We start from the raw sequence: 12,818 nt of genomic DNA on the forward strand, positions 1-12,818 counted from the left end.
ACTTGATCTGCTCACTGGTCAGAATTGTCCCAACTTTCTTCACTCTGTCTCTACTAAAGCAGGTTGCTTTGTAAAATATGAGCAGCGACAGAATGGACAAACATTCCTAGTTGTGCCAAACTGCCACCCGGAGCTCAAACACTACTTGTTGCTTCACATGATGCTGGTGGTTCTCAGTGCTCGTGCGACTCTTCCTGCATGATGTACAGAACACGTGCTGCCTTCAGGTGGCTGAGCAGCACTTTGAGTGTTCTCCTTATTCACCTGTTTAACAGCTGCACTTAACCTTCAACGTGTTCACTCATAATTTGCTTTGAGTAGTCAAAGGTGTTGTTTACGAGACGTCATGTTAACAAGGTGCAAGTTGCCCTCTCTGATTCAAGAGAGGGCAAAGGTGGCCTTGTAGCTGGTTTTGAACCAGTTCATACAGTATAATCAGTTCACTCCTCAAGTGTCAAGAGTCACTCCAGAGTTCAGCACCCCATGTTTGTAACCCAAACATAATCTCTCTCTCTGTTTGTAACCCCAACATAGTTAGAGTATCGCATTAACTTGTCAGGTCAGTTTGGTATTTGTGGCTTATGTTCTGTAACCACCTTTGAAACCACAAAGAGTCTACAGCAATAATGGTTTACTCTGAGGGACTCAACAGGAGAGTGTCAATGCTGTCGTTACATAAGTCCATAATTACAGTGTTTCACAACTCTTATCCACTGGGTGAGAAAGCCGATGTGTTCAGTGGGGAATCAGTTGCTGACAGAGGAGCTCCAGGCCAGAGGGACTTATGTAAGAGGCCCAGGGGCAATCAAAGCCAACAAGCACAGGGCGCTACCCAGCATTCCTCAGGACTGCAGGAGTCCTTGTATGTAGACACAAATGTGCAGGTGCATAGAGTGGAATTCTACCCTCAAGTGTCTGTTTCTGACCCCCCCCCCCATCCCCGTGTTGAATAACTGAAGTTTAAGCTTATTCACATCACTTTCAAATACTGTGGATTGACCTTCACCCTCTGGTGCACGCACACACGCACGCACACGATTTAGACCAGTATATGGGCTCTGATAAGAAACTATAAATGTTCTTGTCTACTATTACTGTCCACTACTATTGTCTATTATTGTCTATTACCTCTAATATGACCGACATTTCGTCAATTTTTCATTGAATGCTGCAATAGCTGTAACTATTCATATGAGGGCTGCACCTATTGATAATTTTTTTAACGATTAATCTACGGATTATTTTTTCGATAATCTAACGATTATATCTAACAATTATATTTATCACGCAATATAAAAAATATTGCCCCCAAAATAAATATCAAACTTATCTCATGAATATTTCAATGGTTTGCTAAATCATCTTCGCCTGAAAACAAACAAATGTAACAAAGATTTGCAGTGCATTATTCCACAACTAGCCACCTTTTGATTGATAATCTCCGTTTTACAATCCAACATATTGCTTATTCAATTCAAGCAAAAGTGATCCAGCGCAATCTGCGTTTAACAACAAAAATACATGAGACGCAGGTCCGTTTGCTCTGCGATCAGCCGGTCTGCGCTCAGCCGGCAAAGATTCGCTTGCGGCCCGCGAGGCGCAGGTCTGTTTGCGCTTCCGCACGTCAGGCGGCAAAGCCCCAGCCTTGCGGCTCTCGAGCCCACGTCAGCCGTCAAAGAGCCGAGTGTTCGCCACCCCCGTATTCAAATTATTTTCCTCTCATCTTTGTCCTCTCTCTCTCTCTCTCTCTCTCTCTCTCTCTCTCTCTCTCTCTGTCTTTCTTTGGGTGTGTGTCTCTCTCTCTCTGTCTCCTGTATGTTCCACCACATTCTCTACACCAGCATCCTGCATGAGCTTTTTCCACCATTGTTATGGACAACATATAGATAATGTTGTTGACTCAAAAATCAGACTGGCATTGGCAGTGTCCAGTCAGGGACAGATTGTGAGCAGCATTTCTGTGGATGACTGGGGTATTTGAAAGCTCCATTCTTTCTTTCTTCTTGTTTTACAGCTTTGGAAGAATTTCAGCGATTATATGCATGCACCAAGTTGTGGTCTCTTGTATGTGGCAATTTGGCTCTCAGTGAAACCGAAAATGTGATGTTAACACTGACGTGTGGAGTAAAAAAGCAGAACTTTAACAGCTCTCTAACATCCTGTGTTTTTTCTTCAGTCAGTGTAAAAATTGTTATCTCAAGGCACTTTACATACAGAGCATTTAAAGAAGCCCAACATTCCCCCATGAGCAGCACTTGGCAACAGCGGCAAGGAAAACTCCCCTTTAACAGGAAGAAACCTCAGGCAGAACCAGGCCCCAGGTGGGCGGCCATCTGCCTTGACCAGTTGGGTTTAGAGAGAGAGCAAGAGAGAGAGAGAGGTCCTCAACTCTACAGGACAGGCTTCCATAGCAACCTGTGAGACGAGAGAACACATGGGACTAAAATGGGAGAGATATGATCTCTTTTCCTAGTTTTGGTCAGTACACATGCAGCTGCATTCTGGACCAACTGGAGAGTCTTTAGGGACTTGTTAGGGCTGCCTGATAATAATGTCTTACAACAGCCCAGCCTAGAGGTAACAAATGCATGGACACGTTTTTTTGCAATGTTTCGTAGGTGAAACAATGCAGTCCTTGAAATGTGTTTCATGTGGGCGTTAAATGACAGATCAATGATGACTCCTAGATTTCTTACGGAGGCGCTGAAGGCCAATGCAAAGTCATCCATGATGGCTATAGCATTAGATAGTGTATATCTAAAGAGTTTAGCACAGCACAATAATTTAATCTGTTTCGTCAGAGTTAAACAGGAGAAAATTACAGGACATCCAGGTCTTAATGTCCTCAAGGCATGCTTGGAGTTTATTTAATTGACTGGACTAGTCTGGCTTCAGTGATAAATAAAGTTGGCTATCATCCGCATAGCAGTGAAAATGTATGGATTCATTTCTACCTTCAGGAATTAGATATAGAGTGAATAGAATTGGTCCAAGCACTGAAAATTGAGGAACGCTGTGTCTAACTTTTGTGTGTATGTAAGATTCATTATTAACATGAACAAACTGAAATCGATCTGACAAAATATGGCTTAAACCAGTTTAATATGGTTCCTCTAATGCCAATTAAATGTTCTAGTCTGTAATGGAATGTGGTGGTAAATGATGTCAAATGCGGTACTAAGATCTAATACAACAAGCACAGAGAGAAGTCTGATGCAATTAGGTCTTTTGGACTTTCACCAGCGCTGCCTGTCTCTGTGCTATGGTGGGTTCTAAATCCAGACAGAGCAACCTGGAATAAACTATTCAGTCATGTAGAAATTTACACAACTGTTTGGCGGCTGCTTTCTTGAGGAGGGATAGAAGGTTAGATATAGGCCTGTAGTTGACCAGTATGCCTGGGTCAAGAGTAGGTTTTTTAATAAGAGGTTTAATTACAGCTCCTTTAAAGGACTCAGCGTGCTCTGTGGTGGTGGTGAAGAGCATTAGTGGATTGATGTGTTTTGTTCGCACATTTAAGAATTACAAAATGTTTAAAATCGACCCATACATAAAAAAAAAGAAAAAAAGAATCTATGCAGTCGGTCCCCTTTTAGAGACCTTTAGACTCAGAGAGTGAAAACAGAGAGAATCCACAGAAAAATCTTTAATCTGACCACATGGTAAATTTGTCCCCACAAGACCTGACAGCCTTAGTTAGAGATTAGGATGGCTGGAATGTGTACCAGCTCTTTGGTGAAAGTGATAAAGATGATGATGTCGGTTCAGGGCCAAATACATGACCACACAGGTACATTCCAAATAGGGGTTCAAGAATGTTCCCACAAGACCTGAGACTAAGGTTTCAAATGATCTACTTCTTACCGCTGATTCTGGTGCTATCTCGTTTCTAATCCTCCTCGGTTGAAGTGCAGCCTTTGACACTGTGTATCAGAATATTGTTCTTGATGGTCTAGAAAATCACATTGGCATTCTGCTTCTGAATGTCGATAAAACTGAAATGTGGACCCTAGGGCCAAAGAAGCAAAGATTGAAACTTCAGAACCTGTTAGTGAACTTTGAACGGTCCCATCCGATGCTCCACAACCCCAAAGCATCTGGGCATAACATTTAACGAGGACCTAACATTCATTAGCCACATTAATGTGACAAGGGTGACAAGGGTTGCATACTTCCATATCTAATATATCGCCAGAATCAGTTCCTTAGCAAAGCAGATGCTGAAACCCTAATTCATACATTTGTGATCTCCATGCTGGACAATTGTAATGTCCTTTTCTCTGGCTTGAGTTCCTCTAGCGTCGGTACACTGGCTTCCTGTCAGTACCAGGGCTGATTTTAAGCTTTTTTTCCAATAAGAAACTACAAGGCCTAGCTCCAGTGTATCTTTCTGACCCAAGTGAAAGGCTTTTGGAAACAGAACATTTTCTTATCTCGCTCTTTTTCTCTGGAACACTCTTACTGCACTCTCTAAAGAGGCAGGCTCCCTAGAAATGTTTATATCCCATCTACAGACACACCTCTTCTCAGTTTTTGTTCCCCAAAGATTCTGCAAGCATTTTCTTAACAAACAGGGACACCCTCAGGGAAGTTCATGTTGGTTAACAAAGCATTACATTACATTACAGTCATTTAGCAGACGCTTTTATCCAAAGAGACTTCCAAAGCGACTCAAAAGCTGAGGGAAAGATACTTTTTCTGACAATATTCAAGAAGAGGATTATTAGAAAGCTGTACGTTTTGCTACACATGAACAAAAATAAGCTCCTGTGGGGGAGGGTGGAGTTCTGGTGTTTTTCCTTTTTCTGCTTTTCTTCCCCTTTCATCCTCCCTCTCTTGTATGGCCGCATGTCTCGTATGTCTATGATGTGTTATGTGACTGTCGATGGATTGATGTCATCCTGAAAAAACTGCACCTATGACAATATTGTACTAACAGCACTGATGTGATCTGGAACTCCAGGGTTATATTGTCAGTTCATCATAACTGGCTGTGCTGTCGTCGCTGTTGCTTTTTTCCTTTTTCACCTGATTCACATGTGTATCACATATTTTTGTTTTCATTAATGTTTTTAGTTTTCTTCCCATCTGTGTATAAAAACAATCTCCAAAATGTTTCATCAAATGGTACTGGGCAGGATCACAGTGCCTGTTTGTTGGTGTGACAGTGAGGAAGGAAGCTGAGGGTAGATCACATGAATGTGGTGAAAAAACCCTGAAATGCTGACATCCCCTTTTTCCTTGGCCTTTGTCCAGATTTCAGTAGCAAAGCTTCACTGAGGTCAGTGAGTCTGAGCAGTTGGATCACCAGGTAGAGCAACACTGTCCCATGAAGCTAAGGCAGAGCTCACTATGGCCTAAATGTGAAACCTGTTCAGGTTAAAGGTAAATAGAACATAAAAACAGCAAATGTTCTGTCAGCATTCAGAACACTGAGTTCTTGTCCCCTTTATCCAGGAAAGAAAGAAAGAAAGAAAGAAAGAAAGAAAGAAAGAAAGAAAGAAAGAAAAAAAAAAAGCGAAAGAATTTGTTGAAAGCAGAAATGCTGTTACACAGTATTACACCGTTAAGACTTTTCCTAATTTCACTGTATAAAGGTGATTTGTCACTTTATTATTTATTTTGTTTTGTTAAATAATAAGTTGCAGTTTTATGAATTACAATGTTTAAAATAAATTCCAGTGGAGTTTGGAAGCTAGGGGGTGAGATTTTCTTATCTACAAAATGGAGGCCCTGCAGAAAAAAGTTTGGGAACCACTGTTCTACGGTATTTATCACAGGTGATATTCAATCAACAAGATACAGTGATGACACTGAAGACAACTTGTATGTTGTGAATAAAGTCAAATCAAATCCAGCTTTATTTAAAATGCATTTGACATGACTCAGTAAACTTTACATAGAATCATAGAAAATAATACACACACACAAGCTTGTCTGAAACTACATTACATTACGATCATTTGGCAGACGCTTTTATCCAAAGGGACTTACATTACATTACCACCCTTCGCAGAGGGGGGAGCAATTGAGGGTTCGGTGCCTTGCTCAGGGGCACCTCAGCAGGGACTCGGACCGGCGACCCTCCGGTTCCCAAGCGGAAGCTCTACCCACTGAGCTACTGCCTCCCTGATATGAATTAGTGGTATATTTTCTTCATGAAGCAAACATTCGACATGAGGTACAGTTTTAGGATATTTGGGAGACGAAGGAGGAGGAAGGCGTGTTCATAGGCGGAGAGAGAAGAGGAAAGTCAAGAGGCTGATGAGGAAGTGATGGGCAGGTTTGGTATCCAGGACAGGAATGCAGAGGGATAGATGCCGGTAGACTTTGCCAAAAGGATGGAAATGGCTGTAGTGAATAGTTTCTTCCAGAAGAGGCAGGAACATAGGGTCACCTATAAAAGTGGAGGGAGGAGCACACAGGTTGACTACATCTTGTGTAGACGATGTAATCTGAAGGAGATTAGTGACTGCAAAGTAGTAGTAGGGGAGAGTGTAGCCAGACAGCATAGGATGGTGGTGTGTAGGATGACACTGGTGGTGAAGAAGATGAAGAGGACAGAGGCAGAGCAGAGGACAAAGTGGTGGAAGCTGAAAAAGGAAGAATGTTGTGTGGCTTTCAGGGAGGAGCTGAGACAAGCTCTGGGTGGCCAGGAGGTGCTTCCAGATGACTGGACAACTACAGTGAATGTGATCAGGGAGACGGGCAGGAGAGTACTTGGTGTGTCATCTAGGAGGAAGGTAGACAAGGAGACTTGGTGGTGGAATGAAGAAATACAGTAGTGTATACAGAGAAAGAGGTTAGCTAAGAAGAAGTGGGACACTGAGGGGATGGAAGAGAGTAGACAGGAGTACAGGGAAATGCAGCATAAGGTGAAGGTAGAGGTGGCAAAGGCCAAACAAAGGGCCTACGATGTCCTGTATGCTAGGTTGGACGGTACGGAGGGAGAGACTGATCTGTACAGATTGACGAAGCAGACAGACAGAGACGGGAAGGATGTGCAGCAGGTTAGGGTGGTGAAGGATAAAGAGGGAAATGTATTGACAGGAGCCAGAAGTGTGATAGGAAGATGGAAGGAGTACTTTAAAGAGTTGATGAATGAGGAAAATGAGAGAGAACGAAGAGTAGAAGAGGTGACCGTTGTGGACCACAAAGTACCAAAGATTAGTAAAGGTGAAGTTAGGGGGGCATTGAAGAGAATGAAGAGTGGAAAGCAGTTGGTCCTGATGATATAGCTGTGGAGATATGGAAGTGTCTGGGAGAGGTTGCACTAGAGTTTTTGACCCCGTTGTTCAACAAGATCTTAGAGAGCGAGAGGATACCTGAGGAATGGAGGCGAAGTGTGATGGTGCCAAACTTTAAGAACAAGGGAGAGGTGCAGATTTGTGGCAACTACAGGGGAATAAAGTTGATGTGCTATACAATGAAGCTGTGGGAAAGAGTAATAGAAACTTGGCTACGGACAGAAGTGAGCATTTGTGAACAGCAATATAGCTTAATGCCAAGAAAGACTACCACAGATGCAGTATTCGCTTTGAGGATGTTGATGGAAAAGTACAGAGAAAGACAGAGGGTGCTTCATTGTGTCTTTGTAGATCTCAAAAAAGCTTATGACAGGGTTCCGAGAGAGGAACTGTGGTACCGTATGAGGAAGTCTGGAGTGGTAGAGCAGTATGTTAGAGTGGTGCAGGACATGTATGAGAGCTGCAAGACGGTGGTGAGGTGTGCCGTAGGTGTGACAGAGGAGTTCAACGTGGAGGTGGGACCGCATCAAGGATCAGCCATGAGCCCCTTCTTGTTTGCCATGGTGATGGACAGATTGACAGATTAGGAATCTCCATGGACCATGATGTTTGCAGATGACATTGTGATCTGTAGTGAGAGCAGGGAGGAAAATCTGGAGAGGTGGAGGTATGCACTGGAAAGAAGAAGGATGAAGGTTAGCCGCAGTAAGACAGAGTACATGTGTGTGAATGAGAGGGACACAAGTGGAACAGTGAGGTTACAGGCAGAAAAGATAAAGAAGATGTAGGATTTTAGGTACTTAGGGTCAACAGTCCAGAGCAACGGAGAGTGCGGAAAAGAGGTGACGAAATGTGTGCAAGCAGGTTGAAACAGTGGAGAAAAGTGTCAGGAGTGATGTGTGACAAAAGAGTATCAGCAAGAATGAAAAGAAAGGTGTACAAGACAGCGGTGAGACCAGCAATGTTGCATGGTTTGGAGAGTGGCACTGAGGAAGGGACATGAGGCAGAGTTAGAGGCAGCAGAAATCAAAATGTTGAGGTTCTCTTTGGGAGTGACAAGGATGGATAGGATCAGGAATGAGTACATAAGAGGGACGGCACATGTTAGATGTTTTGGAGATAAAGTCAGAGAGGCCAGACTGAGATGGTTTGGACATGTACAGAGGAGGGATAGTGAATTTATTGGGAAATGGATGCTAAAGTGGAAACTGCCAGGCAGGAGGCGTAGAGGAAGATCAAAGAGGAGATATATGGATGTAGTGAAGGAGGATATGAGGTTAGTTGGTGTAAGAGAAGAGGATGCAGAGGATAGGGGTGGATGGAGACGGAGGACTTGCTGTGGTTACCCCTGAAGAGGGCAGCCGAAAGGAGAAAGACGTTTTCTGTACAGAAAGAGAGGTAAAAGGACAGAAAGATAGAGAGAAGGAAAGGAGTTTGTATTATCATTATTATTGTTGTTGTTTAACTTTTTCAAGACTCTGACTCAATATGAGGTACAAGTACATTGTAATTGAAACAGCCGGAAGCCACGGCTGCTGGAGGTTGTGAGAATATGGCACAGTTGTGTGGGCGCAGAGTGCAGGCTGGCATTAGCGAGTTTGATGCGATGATCTCATAGGTACGGTTTTTACAGGACGATGTCAAACAGCAATGTAGGCAACCACAGATCGCATCATAAGCTGTGGTGAAGAAAAGAAGAGAAGAGAAAAACAAACAAAAAAAAACAAAAACAAAGAATCCCACCCAAACAACAACCCCACAGTCGCACATCCCCCGACCCCCTGCCCCGCCTAAGATATAAAATGAAACAAAAAATATGATAAACTGCTCGATGTTCAAGTTTTCAGTCATTCTACATTCGTAGAGGACAAATGATATGAATGACTAATCCATCCTGTTCCTATAGGCTTGTGATTGTAGACACGCCCCCTTTTATGGGAGCTCTCTGGCTCCGCCCCCGTATTATGAACAAATCTAGCTGATTAGCAGCTTTGTGATGCCATCTAAGCCTGATTGGGTGGTTTCAGTTTTGTGAAGCCAGTTTACACAAACCAGACCCAGGTCAGCTGAGCTCCCCTTGTGGTGCAGGCCCCAGGTTCCTTTGTTGTGAAAGCCACTCCCTCTGGCAGCACCAGTGCTGGACATCAGCCAGACAATCTGCTCTATTCACTTTTTGATGACTCAGAATGTAGTTTGCTACCTTTTCTCAGGACGGTGTAGTTTATGTTGTAACTACTTCATCAGGAGACTAGCTTGGTTGCAGCTCAACTACTTATAAAAACTACTTATGAAAAGCTCCAGGTCAGGCTCATATCTGTGACTTATTTCAGGCTGCAGCACTTTGTGCTGTGCTTGGTCTTGTCACAGAGGTGTTCTTTTGTTTAGCAGTTGTCCCAGTTGTCTGTCACTGAGGTTTGAGCCACACAGGCTGCTGAGCTGCAACATGGATCACAATCATACTGACAAACTGCATGTGGGGTGGGGCCCCTTTGTGAACAGTTCAGCCCAAGACAGCAACATCTCTCATAGTTATACCCACAATGTAAACTATCTCCTGTCCTGACCATTCATTTAGCTTTGTTTTGTTTTGTCTGACTCGAAGGAAAAGCTAACAAAGTGATCTTTATTTCTGCCTGGGCAGGTAGCTGGTTAAATGTTAAGCTCTTTCTAAACAGGTTAGGGTTGTTATCACTGTTGTCCTTACATTACCATGATACAAATGAGTAGACATACCTACCAAAGTCAGTTAACAACAAACATGCCCTTGGAGATGATCAACCACAATGTACTGATACAATCAATATTTAACTCAGGTCCTGTTTAGATGAGATCAGCTGTGGGGTGTTTGCAGAGTGTGGACAGGCTGATAGTGGCTGTTATGTTCCTCCATGTACAGGTAAAATGCTTTTATCTTTACTGAATGCAGATTGCACAAGAGTAAGTGTTTGGTGCTGATCTCCTTTTCTTACGTTCAGCAACTGTAAGCACTCAGGTTATCAGCCAGAAATTAATAATTGCTGCTCAAACCTCCACTGTGTAATCAAAGTCTGACAGTTTGGAAGACAGACAGTCAAACATTAACCAGATGGAAGAACGTTGCTTTTCACATGAGGATTCATAATGATTTCATCATCATCTATAACATTTATTTCATCAATCAAAAATCAGAAAATCAGATGCAATAAAAAGTGACGCACAAAAGCCAATGTTGGAAAAATAACATTTTTGTGAATTAAGTCCAAATATACAGAGAATTCAAATAACACTGCCGTGTTCCCACACGCATGGTTTTAGTGACTTAACACGACTAATAGTTTGGTTGCCAAGTGTTCCCTTATTTGAGAAGCAAATTCTAAAGTCAAATTGCAGGAGAGCCTCACAATGTTGGAGTTTCACACACAGGTGACTCATATGGCCTCAAGTCACTCTGTCTTCACAAAATATTACCACATTATTCATAATTTTTATTCATTATTCTGCTTATTTTCCTCAAATAATTTTGTCTTTACCCTCAACACTTTAAACTTGCCCTGTCATAGTTCAGAGCTCCCCAATCCCCAAGAGCAATAAATGGTGGAATCTTCCTAAAATAATAATAGAGAAAAAGACCAGAATGGTGAGGATGAATAACTTGACTTGCATAACACATAGAGAGTGTATTCTGCTTACAGTCAATTTGACCTTTAAGGTCACTCTTTGCACTTGATGACTCAGAGTGAGAATCAGAGTCTTGTGCTAAGCTCATCATGTGACTCTGGCCCAGTTCACTTGAGAAGCGAGTGCACAAAAACGGACAGATGTGAGCATACAGGAGCTCAGTGTGAACAAGAACAAAACAAAGCTCACATTCAACACTCACTTCTCTCCTCAATGAGGAGGCTAAAGACACTGTCCTTTTAATGTACAGCAGCTGTCTGTGCTCTAAACTAAGTTCTCTAAGCTCCAGGTGCTGCTGGACTTTCATGACTTAAGTTTACAAAAGAACTTCAGTCAGTGGATGAACATCAATATTTCTTCAGGAGCTGTGGCATGTTGTTTGTTTGTTCAGTTTTGGGGCTTTATCTCAAGAATGTGAAGTATGTGTGCTCATAACAAAGCTTCTACGCCCTCAGACAGAACTCTGTTCATATCAGGACTGTGGACTCAAGCCACTTCACTTGGATGACTTGGACCCGAGTCACAAAGTGGATGATTTGTCACTCAACTGAATCCCCAAAACTTGCAGTTTACAACTTGTAAATCCGGTCACAGATGACCAGGTTTCACCTCCACATGAGCTACTTGAGTAAAACAGCGCAAACAGTCCAAAGGCTGGATACCTTCACCACAAAGAACATGACAAAACATACACTTATATTTACCGTTAACTTCTTATACTGCTTATAGAAACCGTTCAGTCATTGAATTGTGAACATCTGCCCCCTAGTGGTGGAGTGGCAAAAAGGAACCTGTCAAAGAACAGACCTCTGACAAGATTCACAGTTCCTCCCCAGCTGTCAGTTTTTTTATTTTTGCAAATTATTTAAATTGATTTATGGGAGGGCAGTGAAGAAATAAATCTTTGATGAAAAGAAAGTTTGAGGAAATTACTCTTCTACAATAAACAATCTCACCAAGCATCATACTATATCATGAGATAATTCAGATCAGAATAAACTTAATGATGAGTACTCACTATGCTTGAAAATGCAGAAAGGCTGGAAAAAGTCCCCAGGAACCATCACAACCTGAGATGAATTCTACAGTTATATCAGCTTCAAAATTCTGAAATGAATTAATGTCAGCAGGAACCATGAACCATGACCTCAGAAAACTGGGATCAAACCTACAAAGCCAAGTTGGGAAAGATAAACATTGAAAACAGTGAGCACTGACCCATCAGCTGTTTATTATCGTCCTGTTTTAAGAGACTGAGACCACAAATGAACTGACTTCAAAGACAATCTAGTTTAAATTATCTTTATTCAATAAAGAAAACAATCAAGTCATCAGTTTTTGTTTAGTTGTCCTTAGACATGATTAGGAAGTCAATCTCACACAATCCCTCAGGCTGAGGCAGGAACAGGCTCTGTCTTGATTTAGTTAGGGGCCGTGTGCAAGTAAATATATAATATATGTAAAAAATATGTAAAATACGAAAGATGATGCTGATCCGACAATACAAAAGGCGCCTGATAAGTCAATGTGAATGGACGCTGCCAATTCATTTATACTGACGATCCGTGCAGGTGTCAGATCAGAACAATGGAGTCCCCTCCCTTTTAACAAAAAACATAAAATAGTTCTGCAAAATAAAAATAATACAGTTATATAATAATAATTCAAAACAAGAAGACATTTTCTACAAACTAAACATCATGAAAATCCTCAGATAATTCCTGTGAAATAAGTTCACCATATACTGCAATATGATTGAAATAAAAAAATGAATTCTTGATTTTAGTAACTATTTATTTTCAACAAACGTGTCATCCACTTTAAAAGCATTATGAATACATATACATCACTTCACATATACTACATATTATACTACACACATCACTATATCATGTAAACAACAACTAAACACAT

Source organism: Genypterus blacodes, unplaced genomic scaffold (genome assembly GCF_046128005.1).
Source record: "Genypterus blacodes isolate CSIRO-AG114 ecotype Tasmania unplaced genomic scaffold, CSIRO-AGI_Gbla_v1 ptg000185l_1, whole genome shotgun sequence".
Lineage (NCBI taxonomy): Eukaryota > Metazoa > Chordata > Actinopteri > Ophidiiformes > Ophidiidae > Genypterus > Genypterus blacodes.